The following is a 25,533-nucleotide window of genomic DNA, read 5'->3' as shown; positions in this document are numbered from 1 at the left end:
GTTAACCGTTTGACAGTGATTGTACCTGACAACTTTATACCTACAGAAATGTAAGAAAAACAATCATTAAAAATAAGATCTAACTATGGAAAAGTTAAATTCATTAGTTTAATTTATATGAGGGGTTTACATTTGCGCATAATCAATATGCAGCATATATTGTTTAAATATAATTAATTGTGCTGTAGCAGTAAATTCTGAACCTGGGCATATCTATTCCCAAGTTATCTGCTTCCACCTTTTAAAAGGAAAAAGAAAAACTGGTTGGCAAGTTAATTATTTGTATATGAGCTTCAGTACTTCTCACACCTGATGGCAAAGTCAGAACGCTAATTTCCCATCCCCTCATCATTATCCCCTCAGCAAGGGGCGAGCAGGCTCTTTTACTACTGACCTCTTGGACACTGTCCACAGCAGACCTATAAGCAGCATTCAAGCTTCCTCCATTCGACATCAGAGCTAGACAATATGGAAGTCTAAGCCCAATGTAGTCCCTGACTTCGAATTTGAACAAATTGAGGGTAAATGAAGAGGTCAGATCACCTCTCTACATTAGCCAACTTTAGTAGATAAAATCTTTTAATCCCACAGTGAAGTGATGATAAATGGTAAGTAGTCAATAACTAGATCTCTTGGAGGAAATAAAGCCCTGATGTGTATGTAGCATTTGCCAATTCCTGTGGTGTAAATACTCCCACCACGGCCAATTTCAAGCTACCAACGTGACATTCACCAGCATGCAAAATTCATGAAAACTTAACAGTCAGTTCTAACCTGAATGGCAGCCCCAGCTCACCACTGACAGCCCACCTACCATGTGCACAATATTGTATCCAATAGATTTCTATTCACCTGCAAGTGACAGAAAATCCTAAAAGGTAGTGGCTTCACAGAGAAGTATATTTCTCCCTATGTAAAAGAAGTCTAGAGATGGGTAGTCCTGGACCACTGTTGCAGTTCCAAATGATTCTCGAGAACTTAGCCTTTTCTGGCTCTTAGTTCTACCAAGGACAGCCTTCATCTTTACGGTTTGAGAGAGCTGCCCTCCCATTCAAGTTTGAGTAAGCAGAACAGAGGAAGTTGCAGAAGTAATGGCTTCTCTTTCGTAAGGGGGATTCTCAGAAACCTCACCAAATATATTTTTAAATGTATTTTCTTTTTTTAGAGACAAGGTCTCACTATGTTGTTTAGGCTGGAGTGCAGTGGCGTCATCATAGATCATAGCTCACTGCAGCCTCAAACTCCTGGGTTCAAGCAATCCTCCTGCCTCAGCCTCCAGAGTATCTGGGACTACAGGCAAACCCCACCATGCCCAGCTTTACTAAATGTTTTGTTTAGTCCAAGCATAGTCCAAAATATTATGTTTACATTTATGTCACAAAGTTACATGGTTCTATCTAGCTGCAAAGAATCCTGGGAAATGTTTTCCATTGTGTGCCCAGCTGAAAGTCGGCATGTTACTATGTTAAAAGGAGAATGTTGAGGTAGGAACCTAGCTGTTTCTGCCTCAGCTACCATTGATGACTGCTAGGGCTGGGCCTTATACCAAGCTCCCGTGCACACCATTGAAGGTTTTTGTATCACATTCTCAAAGTGCAGCAGGACCTGAGAGAATTTCAAGTGAATACGAACGAGCACCTTAAAAAAATTTTAACAGTCATGCATTTCTTTTAATATGCAAGAAAAAAGAGTACAGTAAACACGTAGTTTCACAGAGATTTTTGCTTAGGACTAGGCTAAGGTAGATCATGCCAGTTTAAGTTGAAAAGTTTTAAATTCCAGAAAAATATGAATAGTATAAACGACATGAGAAGATGGCAAAAATTCTAAAGGTGACGTCAGCTGCCTGATATGAGGGGAACACTAAGATTTGGTGTGGTTTCCCTCAGTTTCCAGAGGAAGAAACTGAGGCTCCAGGGCAGTGGCACAGCTTGCCCCAGCTCACATGTAATTACGCAGGTAGGTTTGATAACATTGTTCTTGAACCGATGATTAATATTGGTTGGGCATGGTGGCTCATGCCTGTAATCCTAGCACTTTGGGAGGCCGAGGTGGGAGGATCACTTGAGCCGAGGTGTTTCAGATCAGCCTGGGCAACATGGCGAAACCCCGTCTCTATGAAAAATACAAAAAATTAGCCAGGCATGGTGGAGTGTGCCTGTAATCCCAGCTACTTGGGAGGCTGAGGTGGGAGGATCACCTGAGCCCAGGAGGTGGAGGCTGCAGTGAGCTGAGAGATCACACCACTGCACTCCAGCTTGGGCAGAGCGAGACCCTGTCTCAAATATATGTAAATATAAATCCCTAATATTACATTTGAGAGTAACTATAATGCACCTTCCAGTACTCTTGGTAAAATCCTTTTTATACACAGTTATAATGCTTAGATATAATCTCTTTTCTCTACATACAAACATAATATCATAATGCATATAAATACAATTAACGGCCCAAGTTAATAATTAATACTTTTGGACAGCTTATGGTATGTTTCCAGGAGACCCGATGTCTCTACAGACAATACCTAACAATAGCTACCAGCTAACAAGAGACCTTTTGAGGTCCTTCAGGGCTGGATTTCACAACACACAGTAGTGATATTTAGTAAGCATTTCCTAAAAATTAGAACAAATTCTAGGAAATGGAGGACAAACTGGTGAAACTCAGTATATTAGTAAGAGCCAGTGACATGGGTCTAAGGGGAACAATACGAATGTTAATGCCATAAATGAGAGGTTCTCACGTAACTCTATTTGGAAGTAGAGACTTAGGAACTTAGTATGCAAATTTGTGCCAAAATATATGTAAATTTATGCCAAAAAAGCCTCAACCCCTGGGGTAGGGGAATATACATATGTGCATATGTATATTTTCTTTTTTAACCAGACTGTAGTTCTGTTGTTTGTCATGGTTTCCTGCTCCGTGGCCTCACCAGCATGCACTTCACAGACAGCTAAAGGCAGTTCAAACATCAGCAAGATCCAGTCACTGAAGCCACCGGCAGGGTCTGCGTGACCAGGAGACCACAGGCTGTTGGAGGCCTCAGAAACTCTGGACAAGGTCCCTGGCAGTGAAGCCGCTAAACTCAGAGATGAGTAACAAAGCAAGGTCGCAGAATCAATCAGCCGTGTCTGTGAGCTTCTTTAAATGCAGATGGATGCCTTCTATCTGTCCAGGTTGTCTGCAGGCCATTCTGTTGGGAGGAGAGAAATGGATGAGACAAGGTTCAAGGTTCTCTGGCCTCCAAGAGTGGCTGAAGCCTCCAGACAGACTCGTTCTTCACTGGGATAGGTATGCTACCAGGGCATCCCCCGCGGGCAGAGGTGGGGGTAAGGGTGGGACAGAGGAAGAGGCGAATATTTCTGTTTCTAGTTAACACTTTGTGTCTACTATATCATTATAGAAAAAAAAAATGCAGACTTAAAGCAGCCTAAACTAATTATGAGTGGGGAATTTGTAAAATGATATGATGCCTCTGAATAGTGCCCTGCTGGATTTCTCCATGTGACAAGTTATAAATAAAGCCCAAACCTAACCATAAAACTTGAAGAAAAAGTGGGGAGGAGAAAAGCTGCTGTTTGTCTCTAAAACCCACCCTTGTGCACATGCAACACAGATGAGTTCAGAGAGCCCCAACTCAACGTCGTCTCTTCACAATGCAAATCCGAAAATGGCTTCCAGATGGAATCCGAGATACACAGCTTATCATTATACCAGGGAGCAGGTCCACTTTTGACCACATTCAATGAACCACTGATCCACAGCGTCTATGCATGGGCAAGTTTGGCTTTTTCAGTTTGCCTGGAACATTCTTAGACCTGCCACTGTGGTTCCTGGGCTCTCCCCTGGGTTCGTTGCTGAGATTACATTGACCAATATGGGACCAGGCAGTGTTTCAGGCAGGCCCGTGACAACCCCTAACCTTCCTCAGTCCCGTGTTCACCTTCCTCATTTTATTTTTTCCAGGCTGGCCAAATGGGACAGGCAATGACATCAAAACAGGACGGGGTCTCCCACGTGTTAGGCTTCCTCCCTTCCTCTCCAAGCCTGAAACTGCAGTACGCTGTGTGTGGTGGTAGCCTTGGCTGTTAAGCAGAGCTGAAAATTTAAGAGGGTGAGTACTGGAAAGCATGTAAGTTGGGAATAGATTTGGCTGCAAGTGACAGAAAATCCAAAATGACAGTGGCCTAAACAATACAAGCATTTATCAACCTCTCAAATGAAAGCACACTGGAGGCAGACAGTCCATGGTTCACAAGGAGGCTACACAAAATGTCAGGGACTCTTTCCAAGTTGTTTCTCCAATTTTCATAGCACAAGGCCTGCAGAGCTTGTCCAAGACAGCTGCTTAAATTCTGTTTAATAGCATCGTGTCCATATTCCAGCCAATGAGTGCGGCAGATTGATTTTAATAATGGTCCCCCAATGAATCACGCCTCCTTGTTCTAAACCCCTCTGCAATGTCAATGGCACTGCCTATTCTTCCATCCAGATGTGGGGTCTAGTTCCTCACCCTTGAATCCAGGTTGGCCAGTAGAATTTGACAGAAATGGTGTTGTATAAATTACAGAGCCTAGTCCTTAAGCACTCTCGAAGCTCCCTCTCTCTCGCTCTTGAAACCCTGAGGCTGCCATGTTGTGATAAGGTGCATGTGGCTTTGGGAGGAGGAGACACTTCGCAGAGAAGAACTGAGGAGCCTCCGCTGGCAGACATGTGGATGAGGCCACCTTAGATCCAACAGCAGCTGGGGTATCAGGCGAGACTGGCATGAGAAACCTCCCAGATTTCCCAGCTACAGAATCACAAAAAGTAATAAACTGTAGTGATTTTAGCCACTAATTGTGGAAGTGATTTGGTGCACGGCAACAGATAACTGAAAGCAAGCAACTAGTGGGAGAGGCAAAGAAAAGACAAAAAGCACTGTCTTTGAAGCAGCTCTCCATCTGGCTGTCATGTAACATAGCTGTTGACATCTTTGGGGCTACAATCAGCTGTGAGGGAAATGCAGTCTTTCTCCTTGGCAGCCTGGTGCCCAGTTACCACCAAGGGCATGGAGGATAAGAAAGAGCTGATGTTAGGTTATGCAGCTATCACTCAATGAGAGAGGGGGAAGATTAGGAAACAACAAATTCACAGCACTTTCCCATGACTAGCACAGATGTTAAGTTAGAAAGAGCTGTGGCTGGGCATGGTGGCTCACACCTGTAATTCCAGCATTTTGGGAGGCCAAGGCGGGTGGATCACCTGAGGTCAGGAGTTCAAGACCAGACTGGCCAACATAGTGAAACCCTGTCTCTACTAAAAATATAGAAATTAGCTGAGTGTGGTGGCACGCTTTTGTAATCCTAGCTACTTGGGAGGCTGAGGCAGAAGAATGGCTTAAACACGGAAGGCAGAGGTTGCAGTGAGCCAAGATCATACCACTGCACTCTAGCCTGGGCAACAGAGCAAAACTCCATCTCAAAAAAGAAAGAAGAAGAAGGAGAAGGAGAAGGAAGGAAGGAAGGAAGGAAGGAAGGAAGGAAGGAATAAAGAAGGAAAGAAAAGAAAGAAAGAAAGAAAGAAAGAAAGAAAGAAAGAAAGAAAGAAAGAAAGAAAGAAAGAAAGAAAGAAAGAAAAGAAAGAAAGAAAGAAAGAGAGAGGGAGGGAAGGAGGAAGGGAGGAAAGAAAGAAAGAGGGTGAGGAAGGAAGGAAGAAAGGAAGGAAGGAAGGAAAGGAAAGGAAAGGAAAGGAAAGGAAAGGAAAGGAAAGGAAAGGAAGAAAGAAAGGCAAGCAGGCAGCCTGGGCAACAGAGCAAAACTCTATCTCAAAAAAAAAAGAAAAGAAAAGAAAAGAAAGAAAGAAAGAAAGGAAGGAGAGAGAGAGAAAGAAAGAAGAAAGAAAGAAAGAAGAGAGAGAGAAAGAAAGAAGAAAGAAAGAAAGAGAGAGAAAGAGAGAAAGAAAGGAAGGAAGGAAGGAAGGAAAGAAAGAAAGAAAGGGAAAGGAAAGGAAGAAAGACAGGCAGGCAGGCAGCCTGGGCAACAGAGCAAAACTCCATCTCAAAAAAGAAAGAAGAAAGAAAAGAAAGCGAGAAAGCGAGAAGAAAGAAAGAAAGAGAGAGAGAGAGAGAGAAAGAAAGAAAGAAAGAAAGAAAGAAAGAAAGAAAGAAAGAAAGAAAGAAAGAAAGAAAGAAAGAAGGAAAGGAAGGAAGGAAGGAAGGAAGAAAGGGAAGGGAAGGAAGGAGGGAAGGAAGGAAAGAAAGAGCTGTAACCATCTTTCCATTTTTTTTTTTAATAAAAACCATTTTTTAAATAGAGACAAGGTCTCACTATGTTGCCTAGGCTATCCTTGAACTCTTGGCCTCAAGCAATCCTCCCACCCCAGCCTCACAAAATGCTGGGATTACAGGAATGAGCTACTGTGCCTGGCCTTTATCATGATTATATTATGATTATAGTTTTTTTTTAATCTTTTTCTTCTTAAACTTGAATTCTCCCAGCTCATAATAAGAGAAGGTAAATGAGAACACCTCCCAAAAATATGCTACACCTCTGAGACATAAAAGTAACTAAGATTTTCCAGCCTGAGGAAGGGAGGGTGGAGGAAAGATGTAACAGACCTGTGGAGGTCAAGGGCGCTGGTGATGGGACCAACCTCCTCAGTCTACAGTGAAATCACGAGGGCACTTAAGTTACTCATAAGGAAGCATCCCTGTACTGTAGTCTGGTAGACTCTGAAATGGGGTAACAAGTGATACTGTTGGAATCCTTCTCTTGCTTGTTAAAACTCTGATGAACTCTCAGCTGTCTTTAAGGGTTTGGATTTCATTCACAGTGCACGAGAGAGTGAACTGGAAGAACTCTAGCGGTCTCTTCAAGTCCTTCACTTCCATGAAGCAGAAAAGGCCGTTTGCTGTGTGTTTGTGCAGGACTCCCACATGCCTGGCACACTCCTGGGCCCTCTGGAGAAATAGGAAAGAAGGATATGACAAAGTATCTGCCCTCCATGGGTGAGGCTCTCTCCTTTATTAAGAAATGCCAGCCAAGGCCAGGCAGGGTGGCTCATGCCTGTAATCCCAGCACTCAGGGAGGTCAAGGCAGAAGGATAGCTTGAGGCTGGCCTGGACGACATAGTGAGTCCTCATCTCTAAAAAAAAAAAAAAAAAAAAAAAAAAATCTCCAGGGATATATGTAAATTTTAAGAACTTTTTTTATCTTAAAAAGGGAAAATGAGAAAAAGGAAAAAAAAGAAATGCCTTCCCTCTTCATGATTCCTCTTTAATAATCTTCCAACTCACTGGGCACCCCGTAACTTTGGGTTCTTGAAGACTTTCCAGGAGGCACAGCTTGGTTAGTCTTAAGAGCATCAGCTCGCGGCTTTTCATCTTCCACATGCACTCTTTCTTAAAGCGGCTGGACTGAGAAGGTCCTTCACGATAGCCCGTCTCCCGCTTTAGACGAGACAGGCCCCCTTTCTGCTCTCCCATGTCTGACTCCAATTCATCATCCCATGATGGGAAAACCCCAGGGCAGCAAACAAAAGGGAAGCCCTCTTTGATGACAACAGCCCCATCAACTCAGAGTGTTCTGGAGATTTCCCTGGCATTATATATTTGCTTATTTATTTGTTAAAGGAACACCCATTATTAAAACTGTATATTTGGCTCGTGTTGGGAATCATCTAAATTCAGTTATATGGTAGAGGGAAGTGAAAAACAGCTTTTCGTCCACAAAGTCACCTCCTATTCTTCCTAACTTTGTGTGTGTGTGTGTGTGTGTGTGTGTGTGTGTGTGTGTGTGTGTGTGTGTGTGTGAGATAGAGACACAGAAAGGAAGGGAGGAAGAAAGAAAAATTATCACTCACTAGGGTTAGTATTATGATAGCAAATTAAGGGAAACATTTGTAAGAATTATTGAAGGCTAAAAAAGACTCTCTCCTCACCTTTTTAAATATAAAACATTATTTTCAGCTCTTCTACGATCCCTAGGCAGTGTCATTAGCTGCAAAGAAAAGCACATTCAAATAGTTAAAGCCTGATATTTACTAATGCTGGTCATTTTTACCATAACTCAAACTTTTTCACAACTTCTAAAATGTTCAGGATACATTAGCTAAAGCCCCAGATTAAAGATTCATGTGATTTCTTGAAAAAATGTTCATTATCACTGGTCATCAGAGAAATGCAAATCAAAACCACAGTGAGATTCCATCTCATACCAGTTAGAATGGCGATCATTAAAAAGTCAGGAAACAACAGATGCTGGAGAGGATGTGGAGAAAAAGGAACACTTTTACACTGTTGGTGGCAGTGTGTAAATTAGTTCAACCATTGTGGAAGACAGTGTGGTGATTCCTCAAGGATCTAGAACTAGAAATACCATTTGACCCAGCAATCCCATTACTGGGTATATAGCCAGAGGATTATAAATCATGCTACTATAAAGACACATGCACACATATGTTTATTGTGGCACTATACACAATAGCAAAGACTTGGAACCAACCCAAATGTCCATCAATGATAGACTGGATTAAGAAAATGTGGCACATATACACCACGGAATACTATGTAGCCATAAAAAAGGATAAGTTCATGTCCTTTGCAGGGACATGGATGAAGCTGGAAACCATCCTTCTGAGCAAACTATCACAAGGACAGAAAACCAAACACTGCATGTTCTCATTCACGGGTGGGAATAGAACAATGAGAACACTTGGACACAGAGAGACAGGACACACTGGAGCCTATCGGGGGGTAGGGGGCTGGGGGAGGGATACCGTTGGGAGATATACCTAATGTAAATGATGAGTTAATGGGTACAGCAAACCAACATGGCACACATGTATACCTATGTAACAAACCTGCACATTGTGCACATGTACCCTAGAACTTAAAGTATAATAATAAAACAAATTCATGTGACTTCTTTCAGATTTGATATGTTGTTGAATAAGATAATTATCAAATTATAACATTAAAACCTTATTCTGAGGTGGGCGGATCATTTGAGGTCAGGAGTTCGAGACCAGCCTAACCCACATGGTGAAACCCCAACTCTACTAAAAATACAACATAATTAGCCGGACGTGGTGGTGCATGCCTGTAGTCCCAGCTACTCGGGAGGCTAAGGCAGGAAAATCGCTTGAACCCAGGAGGCGGAGGTTGCAGTGAGCCGAGATCACACCACTGCACTCCAGCCTAGGTGACAGAGTGAGACTCCATCTCAAACAAACAAACAAAACAACTTATTCCACTTACCCTTTATCTTACTTTGTTCTCTGAGATCACTGATATCTTTCCAGTTTTTCTGAAAATACAAGCAAATACAGATACAGATGATATTTTCTTACACAAAATATAACCAACTATATGTACTCAACGCTTTTTGCTTCTGTCTCTTCACAGCATTTTCTGGAAAGCTTGCGGGGTCTGTGCACAGTCAGCAGCCCTGCTCCTTTGCCCTGCTGTATAGTATTCAAGTGGGGATGTTCACAGATTACCCAGTCCTCTAAAGATGACACCTGCGTTGCCTCCAGGCTTCTGCTCCTACAAGCGATGCTGCCATGAATAACTGCTCACGTACATCCTTCCATACGTGTGCAGACGCCTCTGGAGGATCAGTTCCCAGAAGCACCACCCCACCTTTTATTGCTGGCAAACTCTTAATCACCCACTGACAACCACGGCTCAGAGAGTCAGACATGAGAAGAGGCATGTCCAGAGAGGCACAGGAAATGCAGCTGCATCTGCCGTCTTTACTCAACTGTGAGCTTCTTAGGAGTCTGGACCCCTTCTTACCCAACTGTGTATCCCCATGAATAACTCAATAAATAAACAAATGAACAGATGGTATTCAAACTTAGACTTCTTAAGAAACTCAGAAAGACAACCTCTAAGCAGAGGAGGGTACTCTTTCTGTAGGTACTGATTACTGCTATGAAATGTATGTTTCTATACAATCTAAGACATCATAACCAGAACAGGGAAGTTATTCAGAACACAGAGCAAACCCCAGCGGCCCATTCTTCTAGACACAGTTCCTTCCTCAACCCCATGCCTTACAGCAGATTGTCTTAAGAAAATAGCTTGGCTGCTTATGCATAAACTGCATTCTGACTACTCGTACATGGTTTCTTTTTGTGTTCTGGGACGTTAATGGAAGTCATCAAATGAAAACGAAATAAGGGAAAACATATTTGGTAAAACCCTATGGTTTTGTAGAGGCAGAGTATGAGGAAATTAAAGTGTAAATGGTTTGCCAAGGGGCGCGGTGACTCACGCCTGTAATCCCAGCACTTTGGGAGGTCGAGGTGGGTGGATCACTTGAGGTCAGGAGTTCGAGATCAGCCTGGCCAACATGGTGAAACCTCGTCTCGACTGAAAATACAAAAATTAGCTGGGCACAGTGACGGGCGCCCGTAATCCCAACAACTGGGAAGGCTGAGGTAGGAGAATCGCTTGAACCCAGGAAGCAGAGGTTGCAGTGAGCCAAGATCGTGCCACTGCACTCCAGCCTGGGCAATAGAGTGAAAGTCTGTCTCAAGAAAAAGAAAGTATCGATGGTGCCTACATGATGATTGTAGCTAACATGTATGAAATATTTATTATGTATAGACCACTGTTCTATGTCTTTAAATAAATTTATTCTCTCATTTAATCTGCTTCTCAAAAAAAAACAAACAAACAAACCCAGACAAACAAAAACTACACAGTTGTTACTATTATTATTCCCAGTTTCTCAGTTTGGACACTGAAGCACAGAAATGTTAAGAGACGTGTCCAAAGACACACAGCACTTAGTAAGTAGTAGAGCTGGGATTTGAAGCCAAGCGATGCTGTTTCTTCTCGTGTGTGTGTGTGTGTGTGTGTGTGTGTGTGTGTGTGTGTGTGTGTGTATTTACTTTCCATGATATATTAGAGAGAAATGGGTTCATTTGTAAGTTTCAGAAAACCCAAAATAACTATAGTGTGTCAGAAATGCAAGTTTGTGGCCAGGCATGGTGGCTCACGCTTGTAATTCCAGCACTTTGGGAGGCCAAGGTGGGCAGATCACAAGGTCAGAAGTTCGAGACCAGCCTGGCCAACACAGTGAAACCGCGTCTCTACTAAAAATACAAAAATTAGTTGGGCGTGGTGGTGTGCACCTGTAGTCCTAGCTACTTGGGAGGCTAAGGCAGGAGAATCGCTTGAGCCCAGGAGGCAGAGGTTGCAATGAGCCGAGATCATGCCACTGCACTCCAGCCTGAGTGACAGAGTGAGACTCCATCTCAAAAAAAAAAAAAAGTAAGTTTATATAGCTTTCACATAAATAAATAGTAAAGGTCAGCAGTCCATGGCTGCAATACTGGCCAAGATCATCAGGAACCCAGGCTTCTTATCAACACAGAGCTTCTACCTCATGGCCCAAAATGGCTGCTGAGCTCCAGCTACCACATCCACATTCTAGCCTGCAGCAATTAGGAAAGAGACACAAGGACACACCCGCTTTCTTTGATACTACTTCCCAGAAGTTGAACATGATACTTCTACTTTTAGTCCATTAGCCGTAGTTTTCCCCTTGACCACGCCTAGTTCCAAGCGAGACCGAGGAAAGAAGCCCTTGCTCTTGAAAAGCATTCTAAAAATGTGGGTTATCATTACTGAGGAAGCAGTGAAGAATGGATATTAAGGAGTAACTAGCACAGTCGGCCACACAGTAATAGAGGAGATGCATTCATGGAACCCCAGTGTGAAAAGGCATTTTGAAGAACTCTAGTCAAAGTTCTTATCTGATGCTTAAGTCAATTCCACAGCATTCCTCCCTACCTATCGTCCTCCCCTCCCTACTAAAAAGAGAGAGAGGCTTAAAGCAACCCATCTGATGTCTGGACAGTGCTTCCATCAGTTGAGCTGATCTCCAGTTGGTCTTATTTCAGCCCCTTGATGCCATTCACATTAACTCTCAAACCTAAGTTCTCTCAGACCTAATAATTCAGAACTAATAATATTTGGAGACAGTTATCAAGTCCCACCCCCAGACTCCTCTTCTCCAAACTAACCACCCACTGTGCTCTCAAATACCCCTCCCTGTCATCCTCCCAGTGTGCTCACAGTTCCCTGGAGGTGTCCTACCTGGAACCCTGGGACTGGCTTTACACAATCAGAGGCAGCTTACAGCTCTCAGATACGACTCATCTATTCATCTACATCTACAGTGGCTTCTCAGCGAGCTTTGAGACTTTTGACAGTTGCTTCACACTTTTAACTCCAAGTGTTTGACACCTACCAAAGCTATAAATCCCCCCAGTGGCCGTTTTTACTGCTGATTTGGGGCTCCGATGCAGAGGCTGACATCTCCCTATCTTACCTTCTTCAGTTGATGGGGCCTCTTTATAGGCTCAAACCTATAAAGATAGCTGTAAATCCTGAGTCCATCCGTCAACAAACCCTCTGTTCCTCCTACCTCCATCTGCAAGTTTGGTAATAACCCTATGACTTCCTCCAGCAGAAGCTTGTGAAGGACAGGGTCAACCCCGAAATCCTCCCTCTGGGTGAAATTGATTCATTAAGCAGCCGCTCTGTGGCAACAGTGAAACTGGTTTGGATGTATGTTGCTGCCCTAGCGACATCCAAGCAAGCAGCTAAGAACCCCGAGGCCTTAGATGTTGGCAACATCTTCTACCAGAGCTTTCCTTCCACAGGGAGAAGATTCTCAGAGCCCTTAGGAGCCAGGATCTGGCAGTTGGGAGATAGCAGTCATTCATGCATTTATTCATTCTTTCATTCATTCATTGTTCATTTGTTAAACATATATTGAGGTCTTCTACAAGCTAGATGTGTTATGTCCTGAGAATAAAGGCAAATAAGACACAATGCTTCCCCTCAAGGAGCTTGTCTGTCTAACAGAGAGTACAACTGCAGACAAAAGGACTCTGTGGCAAGCTCCAGACAGGTTATGTCACTCTTCTGCCCAATACCCTACAATGGCTCCCACGTTCCTCAGAGTAAAGGTCAAAGTCCTTCCCATAGGCCTATAGGACCTGGCCACCCCACAGCATTTTTCCGTCCTCCTGCTCTTTTCCTCCTTTTTTCCTCTCTAGCCACACTGGCCTCATTTCTCCTGCCTTCAGGACTTCGTACCGTACCTTTAGATGCCACAACATTCCCTACCTCGAGAAGCTCTTCCCCAAATAGTTAGATGGCTCACTCCCTCCCATCCTGCAAGTCTTTCCCCAGAAGAGGTCTTCTCAGGGAGGCCTTGTCTAGCCACCCCATCTAAAATGTCAACGCCCCCAGTATTTCACATCCTCTTCCTGATTTATTTCTTCTTCTCAAGACGTCTTCTTCTCTAATATTCTCTAGTCTACTTCCTAATCTTGCTTAATTTCTATCTCTGCCCACCAGCGTGCAAGCCTCTGAGAGCAGCAGGGAGCTTTGGATTATTTTAGTTTTGTTTTGTTTCGTTGTATTTAGAGCAATTAGCGACTAATATAATATATAAAAGAGGGAGGAAGAGAGGAAGGAAGGAAAGAAGGAAGGAAGCAAATGAATTTTTCAATGTAACCCGATATGTCCTGTAACGGAAGAAGAATCCATCACCTTGGAAGCACACAGAGAAGGCTCCTAGCCCAGCCTCGGGAAGTCAAGAGGCTTTCCCGAGAGAAATGAGAATGAGTCAGAGTTGGCCAGGTAAGGAGCAGACAGAAAGGTAGTTCCAGGAAGACAAAGCAGCACACACCAATGGCTACACCTGCAGGGAGACCTAGGTGCCATGGGAACTCAGTGCCTGGAAGCTGCATGTAGCTGAACGTGGCACAGTGGCAAAAGGAGGGCTGGGGCTGAGTGGAAGAAACCTGCAGACCGTGAGAAGGTGTTTGGAATCCATCAAGAGAGCAGAAGGAGGCAGTGGAGCAAGCAGCCAAGCATCATAACCAGATTTTCCCTTTACAAAGGGCAGAGTGAGAAAAATGGATGGGAGGAGAACAAGACTGGAGACATAGACATCAGTTAGAAAGATGCTTCACTCACTCCACCAAAAGAGGTTAACGGATGAATTAGGGCAGGAGTCAGCAAATATTTTCTGTAAAGGGCCAGGTAACAAATGTCTGGGGCATGTTCGGCTCTGTCTTCTTAGCAAGAAAGAAGCCATGGGCTGGAGCAGTGGCATAGGCCTGTAATCCCAGCAATTTGGGAGGCTGAGGTGAGAGGATCACTTGAGCCTAGGAGTTTGAGACCAGCCTGGGCAACAGAGCAAGACCCTATCTCTACAAAAAAATTAAACACTAGCCAGGTGTGATAGTGCGTGCCTGTAGTCCCAGCTACTCAGGAGGCTGAGGTGGGAGGACAGCTTGAGCCCAGGAGTTGGAGGCTGCAGTGAGCTGTGGTTGTACCACTATACTCCAGCCTGGGCAACAGAGTGAGACCCTGTCTCGAAAAGAAAAGAAAACAATAAAGAAATCAGCCATGGCCTGGGCACTGTGGCTCACGCCTGTAATCATCATACTTTGGGAGGCTGCGGCAGGTGGGTCACTTGAGCCCAGGAGTTTGAGACCAGCTTGGGAAACATGGTGAGACATCATCTCTATAAAAAATACGAAAAAAAAAAAAAAAAAAGCCAGGCATGGTGGCGCGTGCCTGTAGTCCCACCTACTCAGGAAGCTGAAGTGGGAGGATGGCATGAGACCCGAGAGATTGAGGCTACAGTGAGCCGAGATCACACCACTGCCTTCCAGCCTGGGTGAAACAGTGAGAGCCCATCTCAAAAAAGAAATCAGCCATGGATGGTATACAAATGAAAGAACATAGCTGTGTTCCAATAAAACTTTATTTACAAACCAGTCAGCAGACAGATCAGGCCTAAAAGCCATCGTTTACTGACTCCTCAGTTAAGGGGTCATAGAGAGAAATCAATGTATTGAAAGGATGTTTAAGAGCTACGGCTAGTAGAACTTGGTGATTAATTGGCTTTGCGAAGCAGTCAGGGAGGTATCAGAGACTGAAACAATCAGCACCCATGCCCGTGAGTAGAGGCTGACCATGAGTCACTCGGAGAATCTCTGTATCTTCCTATTGGCAAGAAATCAGTGAAAAGCTGTGCAACCTTTTTAGTGTGATGTTAAAAAAAAAAAAATTATTCTATATGTGGGACAAAATTGTCACAATGCATAAGAGGATGCATAATAAAATCTTAATTTTCTTCTCCCTTGATCCCGCTTCCCCATTCCCCTGCTTGCCACCGTGCCACATTCAACTTCATGCAGCCTCCAAGGGCACCAAGTTTCCATGGCATCCACATCTCCTCCGGGTGCAGGAATTTGCCTTTCTCTCTGCCCCTTACCTGGCCGACTCTGACTCGTGTGTTCCAGGGAAGAATGGCCTCAATTGCCATGAGGGAGAGAAAAGGATCCCCCCCGCAGCCCTTCGGCCCAGGTGGGTCTAGGGCCTTCCTTGAATTATAGGGATCACACCTCTCTAGGCCTGAGAGCCGCTGAGCGGCACTATTAGTGTTTGACTGCCCGGAAATGTCTCCCTCCTCCACCCTCCTTCTGCCAGGTCTTCTACAAGGTGCCTGTGCCTTTCCTTTCACCTGACTCCTCCCCAAGTCAGATAAGCTGGGAGCAGGAGGTTCCTTGAGCCCCACTGAGAATCAGCAAATATCAGGGTATGCGTGTGTGCTGGTGGCGGCAGTTGCCAAACTATGCCTGGAGGTGACAGCAGTGAGGCCAAGACCCAGGGGGCCGATCTCGGGTCTTCACAGGGAGGGAGAAGTGGCAAATTCTCTAACAGCGTGCATCAGGCAGTGAGGTTACAAATAATAATAACATACATTCTAAAATAAATAGGCCAGGCATGGTGGCTCACACTTGTAATCCCAGCACTTTGGGAGCCTGAGGCAGGAGCATCACTTAAGCCCAGGAGTTCATGACCAGCCTGGGCAACAGAGCGAGACCCCATCTTAAAAATAACATTAAATTAAATTAATAAAACAGAATAAAATAAATTCAAAAAATAAAAATAAAATTAAAAATGAAATGAAATGAAATGCCAAGTGGCCAGCGGTGGGCCTCAGTGTGTGGAGCAGGCAGGCAGGAGAGTAGCGGGAAGAGGGACAGCTCCTTCTGAGCCGTCTCCAGAAGTGGCTCCTTGTCAACAATTGTAAAGGTCACATGCTGACGTGACAGTTGCTGAGGCTGTGATGCAAACGCACGCAGGAAGCATTGTGCAAGCAGACCCTGGAGACCCGCAGGCTCCCGGGCAGAGGGCTGCCTTCTGTGTGGGCTTGCCCCTCGCCACACCTGGCCAGGAGCCTCCCCCAGCCCCGTGACCCTTGTGTCAGAGCCTGGCCGGATGACAGACAGCATGGCGTGCAGGCGAGACCCACTGAACTGGCAGCTGAGGACAGGTCCAGGCCCAGTGGCTGGGGGCCTTCTCAGGGTAGGTACCACAACAGCTATCCAAGGACTCAGGACTTTTCTCCCACAGCCAGACTTCGTGATTGCAAGAAGGAGCCCAGCCTCGGATGACCTTTCCCCGTGCCAAGGCACTAGGAGAGCACAGACCTCCCCACACAAACAGTAAGTCAGCATGCGGTTAAAAATGTAAATGTGCACTAGAGAGTTTAAAATATATCAACTGAAGGAGTAAAACCAGACTGTCTGCTTGTCTTGGATTCATTTTGTGCTGTACAAGGCTCAAAAGGAACCCAGATTCTGGCTGAAGAGGCCGTTTATGGGAGGCCCCGCCTTGACGGCGACAGGTTAAGACCTATTGCAAACCCGTGGTGGCCTCACCCACCAATTTCCTCTGCGGCTTCTTCCCCCTCCATGCTCCAGGCTGGCCAGCTAGCAGGCCGGGGGCTACTTCATGGGTACACTAGCTCCAGGCGTGACGGCCAGATGCTTCCTGCACACCAGGCCTGCTCCCAGGCTGCATCCCAGAAGCCGATCCAGGCAGGCAGGGTTTCTTCCCAACATCTTGGGAAACAGAACTTACACATGAACCCCAGCGCATACACGGTACCTAGAACACTCTGGCTTCAATGCCACGCCCATCTCCGTCTGTGTCTACACTGTTTGGGATTGATTGATAAGGCCCCAAATGCATTCCCACCAAGAGCTCATTTTGCAGACTTATCATATCACACCACGCCAAGGGCATGTGCACATTTTAGAACATGGTATCCTAGAGGTGACAGTGCCCTACCCCAGTGTTCATTCTTTGTTTATTTGTTCGAACTCCACGTGCATCCCGTTGGCTTTCAGTAACACACAAGAGCTCAGGCAACAAGAAGAGAACTGTACCCGGATGATGAACTGGGACATCCACCCCCATCTTCCCCTCCTCCACCCCAGGCCGTGTGCTTCCCAGTCATGCAGGGGAGTTTCTGGAATGGGCAGTGATCCTGATGTTGACTATAGCCGTGGGCCTCTGAGAAGATGAAGCAGTGTTGGGTAGGGACAGCTTCAGGGTCACCAGGCCCAGCTAGAACTCCAGGCTGACCTCAGAGCAAAGTCCAGCATCAAGATGAGCTCCTGGGGCATGAGGCTACGCAAGGCCTGAGACCCCACAGATGGAGGACGCTGGGCCACCTTGTGGAGCTCAGCAAGAGAGGAAAGCAGACCAAGGCCAGAACCAAGCTGCTGTCTGAAGATGGGAGGGGCGGGGCGCAGGCCTGGCTCCAGCACACAGTGTGCAGCAAACTCCAGCCTGTTAGATGCAGATGCAATTGGAGCCAAGCACACCTTGATACCTCCAAGATGTAACCCCTTACCAGACCCTAAACAAACCTCGTTCACAGAGCCAGACCACCCCTATTTGAATCAGCTGTGTGGCCATGTGCCTGTCATTCGGTCTCTCTGTCCCCACTTGTACAATGTAAAACAGGAGGGTGAAACCCATGGGACAGCAGCCACATGCAGGAGAGCTGGCACCGTCAGCCGTGGCTGTGGTGACTCCCTTGGCCTTAAACAAGAAAGGGGCTCACACACTCAAATTCAGCACCTTCTTTCCTGTTCTCCTTTGAAGGAAACACCCTTCATATAAAAAGATGGGAAAAGAAACTCAAGACTTTTTCTTCTTTTGATAGGGTCTCCAATTTAGAATCAGCCTGTCAATATTCTCTCCAAACCAATGCTTCTATTAAGGCAGAGTAAATGGAAACAGAAATTCCATGGCCTGCATCTAGCTTGTCACTGCAAAGTGATTCACACAAACACTTCCACACACACGTGCACCTCTGATTGAAGCACTGCTGCTGAACTGATGAGACACCACTATGCAACCTCTGTTTTTCAATTAAGAGCAAAAAACCAATTATTAATCTATGCCATAAACTTAAGTACAAGTGTAGTTGAAAGCATTGATGCCACAAAAGACCAGGTCACAGACTGACTGGGGGCGGCTCTCAACTTGTAAGCTTCTTGCCTCACTCTTCTGGCAGCTACAAGTCCTAAAAAATGTCAAGTCTGCATTGTCCTCTCGTTAGTACTGACTAGGCAGTCAAATACACTGCCACAGTGTGTGAGACTCCAAAAGCCACAGGATGTACCCGCCCTTAGAGCACTAACATAAAACTTAATTAAGAATGTGTTGGGGCCGGACAGGGTGGCTCACACCTGCAATCCCAGCACTTTGGGAGGCTGAGGTGGGCGGATCACGAGGTCAGGAGATCAAGACCATCCTAGCTAACATGGTGAAACCCCATCTCTACTAAAAATACAAAAAAAAAATTAGCTGGACGTGGTGGTGGGCACCTGTAGTCCCAGCCACTCGGGAGGCTGAGGCAGGAGAATGGCGTGAACCTGGGAGACGGAGTTTGCAGTGAGTCAAGATCACGCCAGTTCTCTCCAGCCTGGGCAACAGAGCGAGACGCCATCTCAAAAAATAAATAAATAAATAAAAATAAAAATAAAAAAAGAACACCTTGGCTGGGCGTGGTGGCTCACACCTGTAATCCCAGCACTTTGGGAGGCCGAGGGGGCAGATCATGAGGTCAGAAGTTCAAGACCAGCCTGGTAAACATGGTGAAACCCTATCTCTACTAAAAATACTAAAAAAAAAAAAAAAAATTAGCTGGGCATGGTGGTGGGTGCCTGTAGTCCCAGCTACTCGGGAGGCTGAGGCAGGAAAATCGTTTGAACCCGGGAGGTGGATGTTGCAGTGAGCCGAGATCACACCATTGCACGCCAGCCTGGGAGACAGGGTGAGACTCTATCTCAAAAAAAAAAAAAAAAAAAGAACTCCTTAAAAGGAAGAAAATTTTGACTACAACATGGATGGACCTTGAGAACATTATGCTAAGATAAGCCAGACACAAAAGGACAGACACTGAATGATTCTGCTTACAGAAGATACCTAGAGTCATCAAATTCATAGAAACAAAATAGAAGTGTGCTCATCAGGCGCTGCAAGGAGAATGGAAGAGAGAATTGCTGTTCAGTTGGCACAAAGTTCGTCTTGCAAAATGAAAAGAATTCTGGCGATGGATGGTGGCGGTGTTGGCACCACAGTGTGGGTGTGCTGAATGCTGCTAAACTGCCAGTGCCACGCCTGCAGTCCCAGCAACTCGGGAGGCTGAGGTGGAAGGATCGCTTAAGTGCAGGAGGTCAAGGCTGCAGTGAGCTACGAGCGTGCCACCGCACTTGAGCCAGTAAGACTCTGTCTCTAAAAAAACAAACTGCTATACTGTACACTTAAAAATGGTTAAGATAGTAAGTGGGTGTTTTGTTTTTTGTTTTTTGTTTTTTTCTGAGAAGGACTCTCACCCAGGCCGGAGTGCAGTGTCGGCTACAACCTCCGCCTCCCAGGTTCAAGGGGTTCTCCTGCCTTAGCCTCCCAAGTAGCTGGGATTACAGGCGCCCGCCACCACATCCGGCTAATTTTTGTATTTTTAGTAAAGACAGGGTTTCGCCATGTTGGCCAGGCTGGTCTCTAACTGCTGACCTCAGGTGATCCACCCGCCTTGGCCTCCCAAAGTGCTGGGATTACAGGCATGAGCCACCGTGCCCGGCCAAAAAGTTTTGTGTTATATGCACTTTACCATAGTTTCTAAAAGAGAAAATAAATTAGAACAAATAATCCCATGAAGTTAAGAGGTAAGCAGCGCAGCATGGACCAGGAGGTCCTGGGAGCTGTGGAAGTCAGAGAAGGCTCCCGGAAAAGGGAGAGCTCATGCAGCTGTCCACACCCCCCATAACAAGCCAGGAAGAACTATCTACCAACGTGTGAAGGCTGTCCTTGAACCTAATGATGTCTATGGGAATGGAGGGCCAGGCCTCAACTATCAAGAAAGCTGCATCACCAAGGCTTGTCCATCACCAAGACACAGCATAGTATGGCCAGCATGATCATGTGACCCATACTCAGCGAGCAGGCTGAGAGTGAAGGGCACTGTTGATAATTACAGTGGACAACAGCATATGGTCTCCTGGGATCTAGCAGGAACAGCCCAGGCTCGGGACTCAGGCAGACCTGGTTTCGAATCCTAGCTTAGGCACATACTTGGGCAAATTGCTTTCTGCCCCCGAGCCCCAGTTTCCCCTCCTGTAACATTTCTATCTCATGAGGTTATTGTGAGTAACAAAAATAAGATGAGAAAAACTTCCAGTCCAGGGCCTGACAAGTCCTAAATATTACAAGCCTGTAATCTCTTATCTGCAATTCTGGGAAACTAGGGCTCAGAGAGAGGAAAATTGAGGTTTTATTGTGCACCCTCTTATCTATTGTGAATTTTTTTACTCCACTTATACATTTTTTAAGATTAAACCAAAAAGTGCCCCTCACCCAACAAGGAAGCACAGCCACAGGAGTCTCTAAAAGCTGGGTCATGGGAAAGCTGAGTCCTGTCCCACTGCTAATGCAGTTCATACAGGCAGGTCCAGGCACCACAGAGGTGCCTTCAGAGATTCCAATTACAGATCAGTTGGGAAAACAGTGTCCAGTCTGGGTCTTCAACGGAGGGGACGGAACGTGGGGAACTGGTTACAAAGACGTTGGAGTTGTTGAAAAGTCAAATCGGGGTAGTGAGGCAACCCAGGAAGAAACAACGGGAAGAAGTTTAGAAGTTTCTACCCACTCTGGGCTTGGAAAGGGGACGTTACCCGAACTCAAATCCTGCACTGTCTGGTAGGAATTGGAAGGATGGAGGGAAGGGCCACCTAGCCACAGAGGACCAGTGTCAGGGACCCTGACCAGGCCGCAGAGAGACAGAGAAATGCCCTGGATCTCCCGTCCCCTAGCCCTTCAGTTTATCCTCACTGACCCCCTGGGCTGAGGCCAGCCAGAAGTCAGGAGCAAGGGGACCTGGGAAATGTAGTTCTCAGAAGACAGAGAACTGCAGTCCAAAGGAGAGCAGGGCAGTCCAGGAAGACCACCACCGCAGTGCAGCCACGGCAGCTGGGGTCATCCCCCACTCAGAAGGGATTTTCCACTTTTGTTTGGCATTTCTGCTTCCCCGGCATTTCTGTTTTAGATGCCCCATATGCAAACTAATGAAATTCAAAGTTTCACAGAAGAGAAACTTTTGAATTAACCTGGAAACCTAACACTTGGGGACTGTCCATCATTTCCGAATCCCCCAAGCAGATTTGCGTCCTCTGACTCCCCTCGCCAGACTGAGCATCTCACGGCCAGCACCTGCTCTGCAAGGCAGGCTGTGCTAGGCAGGTGTGCGATGCTGGGAACACAGACAGAGCTGGATTCCACCTGGCTGCTGAGGGAGGAGGCGGCGGCACAACAGGTTCCCACACCACCTGGAGAGCAGGCGCGTTACTTCCTCCAATAGGGCTGGGCTTCCAAGTACAGAGACCAGAGGTCACTGTGGTCCAACGGACTGAGCCGTAGATTAGGAACTCAATTGTTCTTTGTTTAAATCCAGCTGAGGCACCTAACCTTGCGTGACCTTGAGCCAAACACAACTCTTAGGATGCAACCTGCTTCACAAGATGAGAAAGATACGAGTAAAAACGTCAGCAGACTCTGGAAGGTAAATGAACAATCCTGATAATGCCCAGCACTCACACTGTGCCCTTCCCCCTAGGCGGGCTTTTAAGCACGATCTTGCTTGTCCTTGAAATCATCCTTGTGAAGGCAGGGAGAGGAAGGACCATTATCTCCATCTTACAGAGAGAGAAACCAGGCACTGAAAATAGGCAGCAACCCGCACAGTGGGTCATGCTGGCGTTAGACTCAAGGCCACACGAGTGTTGGCCCTGACCTGTCTCTTCTGCCCCATGGAGGACCAGTTATTTCCTTAGCCCGGGGGCCCCAGTGACTCAACGAAGGTCTGGAGGGAGACACTGTTTTTAGGTCTAAAAAGGGGAGAGGAAACAAGAGAGAAGAAGAGGGAGCAAAGGAAAAAGGGAAGGGAGGAAAGCAGAGAAAAAGATGGGACCTGGAAGGGACAAGGTTTAGACACTAACAGGTTGCCCGGACTCTTAATGACAGCACGTGTGAGAACCTGGCGTGGCAAGCTTGGTTTTACCAGCCTTAAAGGCTTCCGTGCCCTTCCATCATCACCCAGCATTACTGGAAATTCACTAGAGTTATACATTCAGAAGAATACACAGCCACTCCCCTTCATTTCTGAGCAGGGGTAGCTCCCATATCCGCCAACCTTTTTCCTCCCCTCAGGGCCCAGTTTACGACACTTGAAGTTTTGTTCTCTGTTGTCAGGTGCTATTGTGTAAGGTGGGAGAACAGATACTCCTGTGGGTGTGCTAGAGCTGAAACGCCTTTATCTGAATCTGAGCAGCGGGTGCTTTCACACACAGGAAGAGGGGTATCTGGTACCTTCCTGTAGGGCTGCGAGGGTCCTCGCCTTTCCGCCCGCAGCAGATCTGGGCCCATGTCGAAGACAAGCCCTCACTACACTTGGGCAGTTGTAATTTACCAGGCACGTCAAGGGTTGGGAAAGCTGTGACTAACGAGTCTAGCTTGTGCAAGACTCATCCTCTTACCTCTCTCTCACCATCACATTCCCAGCCCCAGTAAAGAGTAGGATTCTGGCTGAGTCTTTGGCTAAGATGACAAATAGCAGCCCCTCTTGTTGAGACATCCCAACTCAGACCACTGGATCCGGAAGACGCACACAAACTCCACTTTTGCTAGTTTGCAGCCCCAAGGGTGTTCCAGAAAGTAGACCTTTATAACAGAATAGCTTCCTGGACTCCAGGCAGAGCGGTACCACTGCATCCCGGCCATAATTCTGATTGCCCCCTGTACACCCGGAAACTCACTCCTCAGGATGCCCACCTTGCTGTCTGCCATCGTGGAAATGCACTGACGTCACTCACCTACATGGTTACAGATAAACCACAGGCCACAGTTGCAGTGCTCTTCTCAGGGTGCGTGTGGAGGGGAAATGACATTTATTCTTTGATTAATGTTGTCTCTCTCTGTCCCCAGAGTTAGTAAACAAACAAGCTGTCCTTGGAGCAAGCATCTCCCCGTCTCTGAGCAGCAGCCCTGCAAGTGAGGCCAATAGCCGTCCCTCAGCTGTGCACAGGACAGGCATTCTTGGATCTCAGAGTCCTGCAGTAGCATTTTGAGGACGCCAAGTTATTGATGGGGACAGGTGCTCATAATTCAGCATAACCCACCCAAGCCGTGTTTCACTTTCTCTGGAAACCTCCGGATTTAGGAATGAAAGCCCCCAGCTCCCCCTGGGCTGGGCTGGCCAGTAAACATCTCAGTCTGAGTTTGCCGAGGTGGGTTGCTAAATTTAATTGCCAGTTTCCACACCATGTGATGGTGTGTGACAGGCCAGCTCACCCTGTGAGTTAGCCAAGGGGTTTTAAATAAATGCTTTCTGACGGAAAGGATGATAAAGATTCCTATTATTCACCAGTGAGCCTGGAGACTGAGCTGGTCTGTTTTTTACGACTGAGCTACAGCAATGTCAATCTCATGCGCTCTGTCACTACTTCCTACTGTGGCTTGACTGGGACAGCCTTAAGGGGACTGCAGAAAGAGCTCCAGCCGGATAGTCAGGAGACCTTTGCCAGCCCAATCTGTCCAAGGTTTCTGTGACCTTGGAAGGCAAATAGCTCTGTGGGCCAGCGTCAGCCTCTGCGTCTGCAAAGAGGAGTGCTTAACAGGACATGCTTGGAGCTTTCAGGAAGCATGTTTTCGATATGCAAAGGCATTGCTGTTGGTGAAACATCCGCGGAACACCAGGCAACAAACCACTAAAAGCAGCATTTTTCTTGCTCCGATCCTTTAAAATATCGATGGAGATAAACTGATGCTGTTATTTGTGTTTTCCTTGACTATTTCCTTACGAAGCCCTGCAGTCATTGAATGCTCACTCAACCTTCCTTCAAAAGTGATTCAACGTGTGGCCTGAGAAACAGCAGCATCAGCCTCACCTGGGCGTTGGTGAGAACTGCAGCATCTTGGCCTCTCCTGCTGAATCAGAGTGTGCTGCTTAACACGCTCCCAGGTGACTCGTACGTAGTCAGTGCTGGGAAGCACTGGTCTGCAGTCATGTTTCTCAAGCTTGAATGCCCATCCGAATCTCCCGGAAAGCTTGCTAAAACCTTGCTGGGCCCCACCCCCACGTTTCTGATTCAGCAGGTGTGGGTCAGGGTCTGCGAACTTGCATTTCTAGAAAGTTTTCTGGTGATGGTGATGCCTCTGGTCCAGGACCACACTTTGAGAATGTCTCGTCTTTCCTGAGCAGCTGTTTAGTGATACCTTCATTCCCAGGTCATTAAGGGTGCATAACATCTCTTCATTACATACTCTGGCTTCCTCAATCCCTGGAATTACTGTGGTATCCTCTTGATATGTCTTCATTTCTTCCTCTTTAATCAACCTTGATCTCCCCCTTGATTTCAGTTTGTGTTTCTTTATCTCTCTTTCATTAGGAAGTTCTAGACACAGAAAACCAGACAGCTCGGTGCTGTGCAAAAATGGGAGGATTTCATGAAAATTCCACTTTTTTCTCCCATGTAGTTGTTATAAAATTCCACTTGTTTTTTGTTTGTTTATTTGTTTGAGATGGAGTCTCTCTTTGTCGCCCAGGCTGGAGTGCAGTGGCATAATCTCCGCTCACTGCAACCTCCACATCGCGGGTTCAAGTGACTCTCCTGCCTCAGCCTCCTGAGTAGCTGGAATTACAAGTGCCCGCCACCACGCCCAGCTAATTTTTGTATTTTTAGTAGAGATGGAGTTTTGCCATGTTGGCCAGGCTGATCTCAAACTCCTGACCTCAGGTTATCCACCCACCTTGGCCTCCGAAAATGCTGGGATTACAGGCGTGAGCACTGCTCCCAGCCCAAATTCCACTTGTTTCTTTTTTTCAGCCAGAGTTATACACTGCTGGCCCATAAGGAACTTGTTACGATGTGACTACTACAGAATACCCAATCGATTTGCTGCAGTACCATTTTTATTATTTTTAAACCACACAAGCAATATAGTGACACATCTGATTAAAGCAATCAGCGCTGGGCCGGGCACAGTGACTCATGCCTATAATCCCAGCACTTTGAGACACCAAGACGGGTGGTTTACATGAGCCCAGGAGTTTGAGACTAGCCTGGGCAACATGGAAAAGCCCCATCTCCACAATA

General features: G+C 46.3%; 3 long non-coding RNA genes across 4 annotated transcripts; 2 read left to right on the top strand and 1 right to left on the bottom strand.

Moving 5' to 3' along the window:
• Positions 1-1,648: 1,648 nt before the first annotated feature.
• Positions 1,649-23,309, bottom strand: LOC102121763 (uncharacterized). 2 transcript variants are annotated; one of them, XR_010586556.2, is made up of 4 exons: positions 23,210-23,309; positions 9,239-9,287; positions 7,921-7,979; positions 1,649-3,193 (listed from the first exon to the last, which is right to left on the bottom strand). It is a non-coding gene; the product is annotated as an uncharacterized lncRNA (long non-coding RNA). The 2 variants fall into 2 exon arrangements; XR_012434258.1 differs by having other exon boundaries at positions 23,251-23,309.
• On the top strand, positions 3,175-9,823 carry LOC135970710 (uncharacterized). Its single transcript, XR_010586557.2, has 3 exons — positions 3,175-3,291; positions 3,967-4,114; positions 9,386-9,823. It is a non-coding gene; the product is annotated as an uncharacterized lncRNA (long non-coding RNA).
• Positions 16,309-24,783, top strand: LOC135970711 (uncharacterized). Its single transcript, XR_010586558.2, has 3 exons — positions 16,309-16,533; positions 21,834-21,941; positions 23,363-24,783. It is a non-coding gene; the product is annotated as an uncharacterized lncRNA (long non-coding RNA).
• The last annotated feature ends 750 nt before the right edge of the window (positions 24,784-25,533 follow it).

The sequence above is a fragment of the Macaca fascicularis genome, chromosome 4 (genome assembly GCF_037993035.2).
Source record: "Macaca fascicularis isolate 582-1 chromosome 4, T2T-MFA8v1.1".
NCBI classification, from domain to species: Eukaryota; Metazoa; Chordata; class Mammalia; order Primates; family Cercopithecidae; genus Macaca; species Macaca fascicularis.
This window is presented reverse-complemented; position numbering and strand designations above follow the sequence as displayed.